The sequence below is a fragment of the Myxine glutinosa genome, chromosome 1 (assembly GCF_964187855.1).
Source record: "Myxine glutinosa chromosome 1, kmMyxGlut1.1, whole genome shotgun sequence".
Lineage (NCBI taxonomy): Eukaryota > Metazoa > Chordata > Myxini > Myxiniformes > Myxinidae > Myxine > Myxine glutinosa.
The window spans coordinates 430419074-430430578 of record NC_136261.1 but is presented as its reverse complement, the minus strand read 5'-3'; the positions used below and the strand labels follow the sequence as shown (position 1 = coordinate 430430578).

General features: G+C 52.3%; 1 protein-coding gene across 1 annotated transcript in view; it reads left to right on the top strand.

The window, feature by feature from the left end:
* The first annotated feature begins 1188 nt into the window (after positions 1 to 1188).
* Positions 1189 to 11505, top strand: part of LOC144889647 (uncharacterized) — a 72867-nt gene continuing 62550 nt past the window's right edge. The window contains exon 1 of the mRNA XM_078770676.1: positions 1189 to 1360. The gene's annotated coding sequence lies outside the window, so the exon portion shown is untranslated. The remainder of the gene's footprint in view (positions 1361 to 11505) is intronic.

Sequence of the window (11505 nt, the reverse complement as noted above, 5' to 3'; positions counted from 1 at the left end):
TTGATTTGAATGTGTGAGGACATTAACTTGTGTTTGTGTGTGTGACTTTCAATTTATAATTTGTATGTGTGTGCATTAGCACATGCGTGTATGTGTATGTGTGATTGTAAATATGTAATTTGTATATGTATTAGTGTGTGTGTGTGTGAGAGAGAGAGAGAGAGAGAGAGAGAGATAGAGGGAGAGAGGGAAAGAGGGAAAGAGGGAAAGAGGGAAAGAGGGAAAGAGGGAAAGAGGGAAAGAGGGGGCCGGGGGTAGGGGGGCTAATCTATTTTTGGTGGGATTAATATATGATCGGCAACATGCAGCAAAGTTTAGATTAATAATTTAAATATGAAAATTAAACAAACACAAATATATACCCACACACAATAAACAAGGTCAAACAACTGCAGAAATACAAAGATAACTCTTAACATTGTATTGTACATGTACATGTATAAGCAGGGAGGTGAGAGCTCTCGCCTCCCTGAAATTAAAATGAGGCTGAAATAAGCAGCACGTGTACCTGTCTAGCTCATTCCTTCTTTGTCATGGTTCTAAATGTCTGTGACTGTTAAATCACAACCAGCTCTGTGATTTTCTTCTTTATCATATGGCTCTTAGTTGTCATAAATCTTCTATTTTGTCATCTTCACATAATTTGTTCATTATCAACATGGAAAAGACCATTCCCATCTCTCATACATAGAGAACATAATGGAATACACGGTTCAATGCACTAGCGCCATACGGCGGCTCCGCACTGAATGGACTCAAAATGGCGTCAAATCGTTAGTTGTCGCTACTCTCTCTATAAAGGGACTCTAGAATGGGCAGCGCAGTGAGAGAGGCGGGTGGCACCCCAAAGGGCAGGGCATGGGGAAAGGGTTCTGATTTTCTCTCGTTCACTACGAGGTCAATATAAGGGTTCTGTGTAACTCCAAACATCGTGCCAAGTCGACGATTGAAAAACAACTGAACTAAAAGTAATTATTCTCATGCTCCGTGAACGGGAGTGGTAAAATGGCCGATCTGTGGCTTCAGTTCTTTATCTGACGCCAATTGGCCAATGAGCCAACAACGACCACGTGGTGGTGATCGGTGATTCCGAGGAGGAGGAAGAAAAAGAATGAATTGCGTTCACAGGAAGGATTCAATTAGGACGAAAACTTCCGGGTGATCTTGTAAACCTTGAACTGAAACTGTGACGAAGATCCCCGTGATCGTATCGTTTCGATCCGTGTCCTTTTTGGTTTTGTGTCCGTGTCCTTTTGTCCTCCGTGCTCGGCTCCGTGGCATTTTGTTCTCCGTGCTCCGCTCCGTGTCCATTTCCACAAGCGGCTGGAACAGTGATCGGGTCGGATCTTCTGAGGAAAAGGTTTGTTCGGAGTTTCTCATTTTATTATTAATACTGAGGAAGATATTCTATAAAATGATCATTTGAAGTGATTCTTAATAAAATTAACAGAGACATCGGGCGAACATTATGATTATACATAGCACGATATGACAGTGTTGTGGATGGATTATGGCGAAATTAGGAGTAGGGGGATGAGAAGGGTTGTTGAGAAGAAGCCTATTCGATTTAGGTTCAGGTCCGAATCCAGATCCGGTCTATCAATGGATACAAAACGTTACCTGTTTATCCTGGCGGAGGTTTGTGCGATACCGAGTGTCATTTTACTTCGTTACCTGTGAAACTAATCCTGCTGTTGGCTTCATGGTAAATCAAAATGTGGCTGCTTTAAGATGTTATTATTACGGTCATGCCGTTAAAATAACACCAGGTGGGTTGACTCAGCGCGTCGTCCTTTTGAAGTCGGCAAAATGAGTACCAGCCTCCCGGAAACAGGGGCACTGCATCAGCGGCGCGAAACTGGAAGTCGGTTTTTTTGAGGGGAATAGGTCTTAGGTCAGGTGACATAAATCATCAATTTTTTTAGATATATATTGGGGAAAATACCAAGGGCATAGAAAAGGCCCCTTTATATGGTACTAGCTGAGGTACCCGGCTTCGCCTGGGTTGAATAAGAATAATACAAATATATGATGAAAAGAACATGTATATTTTAGAGCAATATCACAGTACATTTCCTACATGACGTTTTGTCAATTTTCAATTTCTCAAAACCTCTTGGTATACAACATTTCTGGTTTTCTTACTTGGTGCCAAGACATAAAGATTGCTTGGTTTTCCAACCCTCGAGCAGCCCACGTACAGCTGGCCATGGGCAAACACTTGTTTTGTGAAGTTCAGGCCTACAACCATCATTGATTGCCCCTGCACCAGAAATATGTCTTGAAATATTCCTGAAATAAGTTGTTGACCGTTTGGCCTATGTTAACTTCAAAAATAATTGGTGGTTTAATTCAGTGATCTGATATGCAAATCCTCTTCAAATTTCAAGTCAATTAGATGAAAATTGACGATTTTAGAAATTTGGCCCATATTGATATTTTCACCTTTAGACCTCAAAAATAATTGGTGGTTGAATTAGGCGACCCGATATGCAAATCCTATGCAAATTTCAAGTCAATTGGATGAAAATGTAGGATTTTAAAAACTTCACCTTAAGTTGTTGACCTTTGGCCTATGTTTACTTTTTGGCCTATGCTGACCTCAAAAAGAATTGGTGGTTCAATTTCAGTGACCTGATATGCAAATCCTCTTCACATTTCAAGTCAATCAGATGAAAGTTGAGGATTTTAGAAATTTGAAATTGTTGTTGACTTTTGGCCTATGTTGCTCTTTTGGCCTATGGTGATCTCAAAAATAGTTGTTGGTTGAATTCAGTTTGCTGATATGTAAATCCCATTCAAATTTCAAGTGAATCGGATGAAAATTGAGGATTTTAGAAACTAAAAAACAGTGGTTGACCTTTGGCCTACGTTGACCTTTTGGCCGACGCCGATCTCAAAAATAATTGGTGGTTTAATTCAGTGATCTGATATGCAAATCCTCTTCAAATTTCAAGTCAATTAGATGAAAATTGACGATTTTAGAAATTTGGCCCATATTGATATTTTCAACTTTAGACCTCAAAAATAATTGGTGGTTGAATTAGGTGACCCGATATGCAAATCCTATGCAAATTTCAAGTCAATTAGATGAAAATTGACGATTTTAGAAATTTGGCCCATATTGATATTTTCACCTTTAGACCTCAAAAATAATTGGTGGTTGAATTAGGTGACCCGATATGCAAATCCTATCCAAATTTCAAGTGAATCGGATGAAAATTGAGGATTTTAGACTCTAAAAAACAAGGTGGTTGACCTTTGGCCTACGTTGACCTTTTGGCCTACGCCGATCTCAAAAATAGTTGGTGGTTTAATTCAGTAAGCCGATATGTAAATCCTATTCAAAGTTCAAGTCAAGAGGATGAAAATTGAGGATTTTAGAATTGAGGCTGATAGTGATGACTGTTGAGAAACTCAGTTGGGAGGTTTACTGCCCGATCTTTTTTTTTTTTTTTGTATACAAGATCGAGGCTCGTGAAAGAGCTAAGTGACATCTTCATCTTCAAGAGAATCATAATTTCTTTCATGACCGGGCAGCGAACGTCATTATGTGCGACATTACGTCACTCCTACGGATGTGAAAACATTTGTTTTCCTTAATGACAACAAGTCAAGTGAATCCACTTGGATTCCGCCCAGGTTGGCACATGGAAATTATGATGTAGCATAATTATCATCTCGGGTCAAGATTTGAAATTATGCCATGGTTTTTGTAAAATTGCTACTAGTATTCACATTATGTACTTTCACCAAAACATACATCATCATAGAAACATACATAGAATTTGGGTCCTCTGGGTCATTTGGGTCCTCTGGGTCATTTGGGTCCTCTGGGTCATTTGGGTCCTCTGGGTCATTTGGGTCCTCTGGGTCATTTGGGTCCTCTGGGTCCTCTGGGTCATTTGGGTCATTTGGGTCCTCTGGGTCATTTGGGTCATTTGGGTCCTCTGGGTCATTTGGGTCCTCTGGGTCATTTGGGTCCTCTGGGTCATTTGGGTCATTTGGGTCATTTGGGTCATTTGGGTCCTCTGGGTCCTCTGGGTCCTCTGGGTCATTTGGGTCCTCTGGGTCATTTGGGTCCTCTGGGTCCTCTGGGTCCTCTGGGTCATTTGGGTCCTCTGGGTCATTTGGGTCATTTGGGTCCTCTGGGTCATTTGGGTCATTTGGGTCCTCTGGGTCATTTGGGTCCTCTGGGTCATTTGGGTCCTCTGGGTCATTTGGGTCCTCTGGGTCATTTGGGTCCTCTGGGTCATTTGGGTCCTCTGGGTCATTTGGGTCCTCTGGGTCATCTGGGTCATTTGGGTCCTCTGGGTCATTTGGGTCCTCTGGGTCATTTGGGTCCTCTGGGTCATTTGGGTCCTCTGGGTCATTTGGGTCCTCTGGGTCATTTGGGTCCTCTGGGTCATTTGGGTCCTCTGGGTCCTCTGGGTCATTTGGGTCCTCTGGGTCCTCTGGGTCATTTGGGTCCTCTGGGTCATTTGGGTCCTCTGGGTCATTTGGGTCCTCTGGGTCATTTGGGTCCTCTGGGTCATTTGGGTCCTCTGGGTCATTTGGGTCCTCTGGGTCATTTGGGTCCTCTGGGTCATTTGGGTCCTCTGGGTCATTTGGGTCCTCTGGGTCATTTGGGTCCTCTGGGTCATTTGGGTCCTCTGGGTCATTTGGGTCCTCTGGGTCATTTGGGTCATTTGGGTCCTCTGGGTCATTTGGGTCCTCTGGGTCCTCTGGGTCATTTGGGTCCTCTGGGTCCTCTGGGTCATTTGGGTCCTCTGGGTCATTTGGGTCCTCTGGGTCATTTGGGTCCTCTGGGTCATTTGGGTCCTCTGGGTCATTTGGGTCCTCTGGGTCATTTGGGTCCTCTGGGTCATTTGGGTCCTCTGGGTCATTTGGGTCCTCTTGGTCATTTGGGTCCTCTGGGTCATTTGGGTCATTTGGGTCCTCTGGGTCATTTGGGTCCTCTGGGTCATTTGGGTCCTCTGGGTCATTTGGGTCATTTGGGTCCTCTGGGTCCTCTGGGTCATTTGGGTCCTCTGGGTCATTTGGGTCATTTGGGTCCTCTGGGTCATTTGGGTCCTCTGGGTCATTTGGGTCCTCTGGGTCATTTGGGTCCTCTGGGTCATTTGGGTCCTCTGGGTCATTTGGGTCCTCTGGGTCATTTGGGTCATTTGGGTCCTCTGGGTCATTTGGGTCATTTGGGTCCTCTGGGTCATTTGGGTCCTCTGGGTCATTTGGGTCCTCTGGGTCATTTGGGTCCTCTGGGTCATTTGGGTCCTCTGGGTCATTTGGGTCCTCTGGGTCATTTGGGTCCTCTGGGTCATTTGGGTCCTCTGGGTCATTTGGGTCCTCTGGGTCATTTGGGTCCTCTGGGTCATTTGGGTCCTCTGGGTCATTTGGGTCATTTGGGTCCTCTGGGTCATTTGGGTCCTCTGGGTCATTTGGGTCATTTGGGTGCTCTGGGTCATTTGGGTCCTCTGGGTCATTTGGGTCCTCTGGGTCATTTGGGTCATTTGGGTCCTCTGGGTCATTTGGGTCCTCTGGGTCATTTGGGTCCTCTGGGTCATTTGGGTCCTCTGGGTCATTTGGGTCCTCTGGGTCATTTGGGTCCTCTGGGTCATTTGGGTCATTTGGGTCCTCTGGGTCATTTGGGTCCTCTGGGTCATTTGGGTCCTCTGGGTCATTTGGGTCCTCTGGGTCATTTGGGTCCTCTGGGTCATTTGGGTCCTATATTCCTATCCTATAACATATATATCTCCTATAACCTATCCTCTAAATATAGATTTGATGACGTCATGTTTACACATCTGAGCGACAGAAATGAGCGACAGAAATGAGCGACAGAAATGGGTGACAGAAACTAGCTTCACTTTTGAGCGCCCGAAATTCCCAGGCAAACGCTATAACGCACCAGGTTTACAACCTGTGCGTTAATAATTACAAACTGGCAACCTCACGAAGACACTGAAAGAAGCACGATGCAAGATCAGATTGAGAGATTAGTGATGACTGTTGAGAAACTCAGTTGGGAGGTTTACTGCCCGATCTTTTTTTTTTTTTTTGTATACAAGATCGAGGCTCGTGAAAGAGCTAAGCGACATCTTCATGTCACTTTGGCAAGAGAATCATAATTTCTTTCATGACCGGGCAGCGAACGTCATTATGTGCGACATTACGTCACTCCTACGGATGTGAAAACATTTGTTTTCCTTAATGACAATACTTACGTTTCAGCAGACGATCCTTGCTCCAGCAACGATTACTTTAACGCAGACCACGATCTACTTGTGATGAAAAAACCACAGGCAGAACGAAACAGCTCGAATATAAACGTTGATCAGCAGCCAAAGAGAACTTGAGGCGCGAGCGCGATGGTTAGCGGTTTATACCTTAATGCTGTTGCAAAGTGGGCGTGTTTTGCTAGGGGAAGGTCGAGATTAAATCGACCGTCGTTGGTTAACCAAAAAAATATTTCCAACAGTTGAAATAATTATTGTTTCCAACAGTTGAAATTTAATGGAATTCGAATTCGAATAAAATCTCAACTAAAAAAAAAACCGTTTATTCATTCTTGGCGCGAAAAAATGGCGCGCATTTTGTCATTATGTGCAACTTTACGTCACTCCTATGGACGTGAAAACATTTGTTTTCCTTAATAATATATTTAAAATACATAAAATAGTACATAAATTAACAATAAAAGAAGCTAAAAAAACAATTTAAACTACAATAAAAAGCACATTAAAAATATATAAATATGTACGTACAGTATACTGTACGTACGCGCAACCGCGAGATCGGAAAGGGGCAATAGCGCCGCCACAAACTACACCATGGAATTGCAGCTGGCGCGGTTTTTTTAAACCATCGATATTAAAATAAAACGTAGCCTATAACCACCAGGATTTTATGCTGATTCCGAATCTGTGTCTAAAACTTTTCTCCGATGTGTAGTTCTTGAGTTATAAGCGGACATCCAGACAGACACACACACAGACACTCCTCCTTTATATATAGAGATGTGCCATGTGGCAAACTATAGAAAAGGCCCCTTTATATGGCATGTGCCATGTGGCAAACTATAGAAAAGGCCCCTTTATATGGTATTGTAGCGACCCATGGGTCCCCCAAGCAAGACCGGCATCAGAATCTCCTTGCTCCAGCCGGTGACGTCACTGGCGGGGATCCACGTCGCCAGAGTGGCTGGTCACGTGACCGCCAAAGCGTGCCGCGCGTGCGGGTATAATCAGCTACACCTGTTGATCACGTGACCACAGAAGCACGCCTCGCTTGAGAGGCGTGGCTTTCGGTTTCGGTTTCTGTTTCTGGTTTTGCTTTATAAGGCAGCCCGATAAACGGGCTTTTCAGTGTTCCCGAGTTGGTTTTACGAATAAATATCTTCTCGGATGAGTTTGTGCCTTGCCATCCTTTTGTCCGTATTCTGCTGGAGCTCGGACTCCTTCACTGGTGACCCCAAATTTGCAACACGCAATGGACACCGCAGTGTCCTTCAAGCTGCCCACCTTCTGGGAAGCACATGCCGCTGTCTGGTTCGCGCAGGCGGACTCCCAGTTCGCCCTGCGTGGCATCATGGAGGACGCCACCTGCTACCATTACGTGGTCGCCGCGCTCGGCTCCGCGACCGCCGCCCGCTGCCTGAGCTTCCTCCAGTACCCGCCCGCTGACGGCAAGTACGACGCCATCAAGGCACTTCTGCTGGGCGCGTTCGCCCTTTCACCGGCTGAGCGCACACGACGCCTGCTCGACCTACCTGAGCTCGGCGATACGCGCCCGCCCGAGCACATGGACTACATGCTCGCGTTGCTCGGCGAGCACCCCTCGGATTTCCTGTTTCAGGACCTCTTTCTTCGCCAGCTCCCGGCCCCGGTACGGGTCGCCCTGGCAGGTACGACCACCGTAAACCCCCGCGACCTCGCCAAGGAGGCCGACAAGATCGCTTCGGCAAGCCAGCTCGCCGGAGCGGCGAGCCAGCTCGTCGGGGTGGCGGCTGGGAGCCTTCGCGCCCACCCGCCCGACGCCCGCGACGCAGTCTCCTTCCCGGAGACCGCCGGGCCGGCACGACTGGCAGCGGCGACGCCGCGTCGCCCGGTCCCGACGCGTCGACCGGAGCCCCCGCCGGACCCGGCCTGGTGCTATTTCCACGCCAGTTTCGGGCGGCAGGCCCGATCATGCCGGCCCCCGTGCACGTTCTGCAAGTCGGGAAACGGGCGAGCCGGCATTCCCTCCCAGCAATGAACGCTGGCCGTTCCGGAAACCTGCTGTTCATCGCGGACCGAGCCTCGGGGCGGCGCTTCCTCTGCGACACCAGCGCCCAGCTGAGCGTCATTCCCGCTTCGGCGGAGGACAGGCGGGCCGCCGTCTGCGGCCCCCCATTGGTCACGGCCAACGGCTCCGCCATCCGCACTTTCGGCCCACGCACCGTCGCCCTCCGCTTCGGCAGCCAGCTCTTTCACTGGGAGTTCGTGACGGCGGACATCCCCATGGCTTTGCTCGGGGCTGATTTCTTGTGCGCCCACGGGCTGCTGGTAGACGTGAAACGGCGGCGTCTCGTCAACGCCGAGACTTTCAGCTCCCTGGCATGCGCCTTGAGCTGGGCCGCACCCACCGAGTTTTCCTGCGCCCTCCCATTGGCGGACAACTTCGCACGTTTCCTCGCGGAGTTCCCGGCCCTCATGCGGCCAACGTTTTCGGCCATCGCGGTGAGGCACGGCATCGAGCATCACATCCCCACTACTGGCCCGCCGGTGTACGCCTGGGCTCACCATCTCGACCCCGCCAAACTCGCCGTCGCCAAGGCCGAGTTCACGGCACTGGAGCGCCTCGGTATCGTACGGCGCTCCGGCAGCGCCTGGGCCTCGCAGTTGCACATCGTCCCGAAGCCGGGGGCGGACGGCGGCCATGCAGCGACTACCGCCGCCTCAACGACGCCACTACCCCCGACAGGTACCCCGTCCCGCACATCCAGGATTTTTCCGCCCGGTTGGCGGGGCGGACCATTTTTTCTAAAGTGGACCTGATTCAGGGGTACCACCAGGTGCCCGTCCGCCAGGCCGACATCCCGAAGACGGCCGTGATCACACCTTTCGGCCTCTTCAAGTTCCTCCGGATGCCCTTCGGCCTCAAAAACGCAGCGCAGGCGTTCCAGCGCCTGATGGACGGCGTTCTGCATGACCTGCCATTCCTCTTCACCTACCTGGACGACATCCTCGTCGCCAGCACGTCCAGAGCCGAGCACCTCCTCCACCTCCGGATGCTCTTCGGCCGCCTCAGCGAGCACGGCTTGATTGTCAACCTGGCCAAATGTCACTTTGGTGCGGCGACGATCGACTTTTTGGGCCACCGCATCACCCGGAGCGGCGCTGTGCCGCTGCCGGCCAAAGTCGAGGCCATCGCCGCTTTCCCGCACCCCCGCTCCATCAAGGCACTGCAGGATTTCTTCGGGATGGTGAACTTCTATCACCGCTTCATGCCCCGAGCGGTGCAACTCATGCGGCCCTTGTACGCCGCCCTCCGCGGCCAGCCGGCGAAGCACGACGTCGTCTGGTCCACGGACATGGACGCGGCTTTTGCCGGCGCGAAACGGGCCCTCACCAACGCCACGCTGCTGGCCCACCCGGTACCCCATGCCCCCATCGCCCTCACCACGGACGCCTCCGACTATGCCGTGGGCACGGTCCATAAACAATGGGTGAATGGGGCCTGGCAGCCGCTCGCGTTCTTCAGCCGGCAACTCCTGCCCAACGAGCTGAAGTACAGCACGTTCGACCCCGAGCTCCTCGGGCTGTACCTGGCCGTCCGCCATTTTCGCCACCTCCTGGATGGCCGCCCATTCACGGCCTTTGTCGACCACAAGCCATTGGTTTTCGCAATGGCCAAGGTCACGGAGCCGTGGTCGGCCCGCCAGCAGCGCCACCTCCCCGCCGTGTCGGAATACACCACGGACATCCGGCACGTCGCCGGGAAAGACAACACCGTGGCCGACTGCCTTTCTCGGGCCGGCGCCAACGCCGTCCACCTCGGCATGGATTTCGCCCTGATGGCGATGGACCAGGCCACCGACGGCACGGTGCAGGCGCTCAGGGTGGCAGACATGGGCCTCCGCTTGGCTGACATCCCCTTCGCGGGCATGGTCCTGCTTTGCGACATCTCCCAAGGCCGACCGTGCCCCGTCGTGCCGGTCTCCTGGCGGCGCCGCATTTTCGCTTCCCTCCACGACCTCTCGCACCCAGGCCGGAAGGCGTCCCAGAAGCTGGTGTCGGCACGCTTCGTCTGGCACGGGTTGCGACGAGACATCCGTGACTGGGCCAATGCCTGCACAGCCTGCCAGCGCGCCAAGGTCCACCGTCACACCCTGGCTCCGTTGGCTCCTTTCACCGTGCCCGAGCGGCGTTTCGACCACGTCCACGTGGACCTGGTGGGTCCCCTGCCCCCATTGCGGGGGTTCACCCACCTGGTCACCATGGTGGACAGGACCTCCAGGTGGCCGGAGGCCGTGCCCCTCACCTCCACGACCACTGCCGACGTGGCGCAGGCGTTCATCGCCACCTGGGTCGCGCGCTTCGTCGCACCGGCAGACATCTCGTCCGACCGCGGCCCACAGTTCACGTCCGAACTTTGGGGCACGGTCGCCCGCTCGTTGGGAGTCACTCTGCACCGCACCACGGCCTACCACCCCCAAGCCAACGGGTTGTGTGAGCGGTTTCACCACTCCATGAAGGCCGCACTCATGGCCGGCCTCCAGGACAACGGTTGGGCCGACCGGCTCCCGTGGGTCCTTTTGGGCCTCCGCACGGCCCCCAAGGAGGACCTCCAGACGTCCACCGCCGAGCTGGTGTACGGCCAGACTCTCCGCGTCCCGGGCGAGTTCGTGCCCGACGCCACCAGCCCCTGGTCCGCCGCGCGCCAGCGCACGGACTTCCAGGAGGCCGCCCAAAGTTTCGCCCCGGTGCCAACGTCCCGCCACGGCGACCCCCACTCCTATGTCCCCCCAGCACTCCGCACGGTGGAGTACGTCTTTGTGCGCCACGACGCGCACCGGGGGCCGCTCCGGCCACCTTAACGGACCCTTCCGGGTCCTATGCCGGGACAACAAGTCCTTCATTGTCAGCATCGGCGGCCGGGCGGACTGGATCTCGCTGGACCGCCTCAAACCGGCCCACATGGACATCGGCCAGCCGCCACGGCTGGCTCTACCACCACTGCGTGGCCGCCCCCCATCCACTACACCCCCCGTCCGACCATCCACCACCACACCAGACCCCCCCCCCCCCCCGCGACCGGCCAGGGGTAGTTTCGGTCGGGTCATCCGGACCCCCCTCAGGTTGACCTCCCTGGACCAAGTCCATTCTGGGGGGGCGTGTGTCGTGACCCATGGGTCCCCCAAGCAAGACCGGCATCAGAATCTCCTTGCTCCAGCCGGTGACCTCACCGGCGGGGATCCACGGCGCCAGAGTGGCTGGTCACGTGACCGCCAAAGCGTGCCGCACGGGC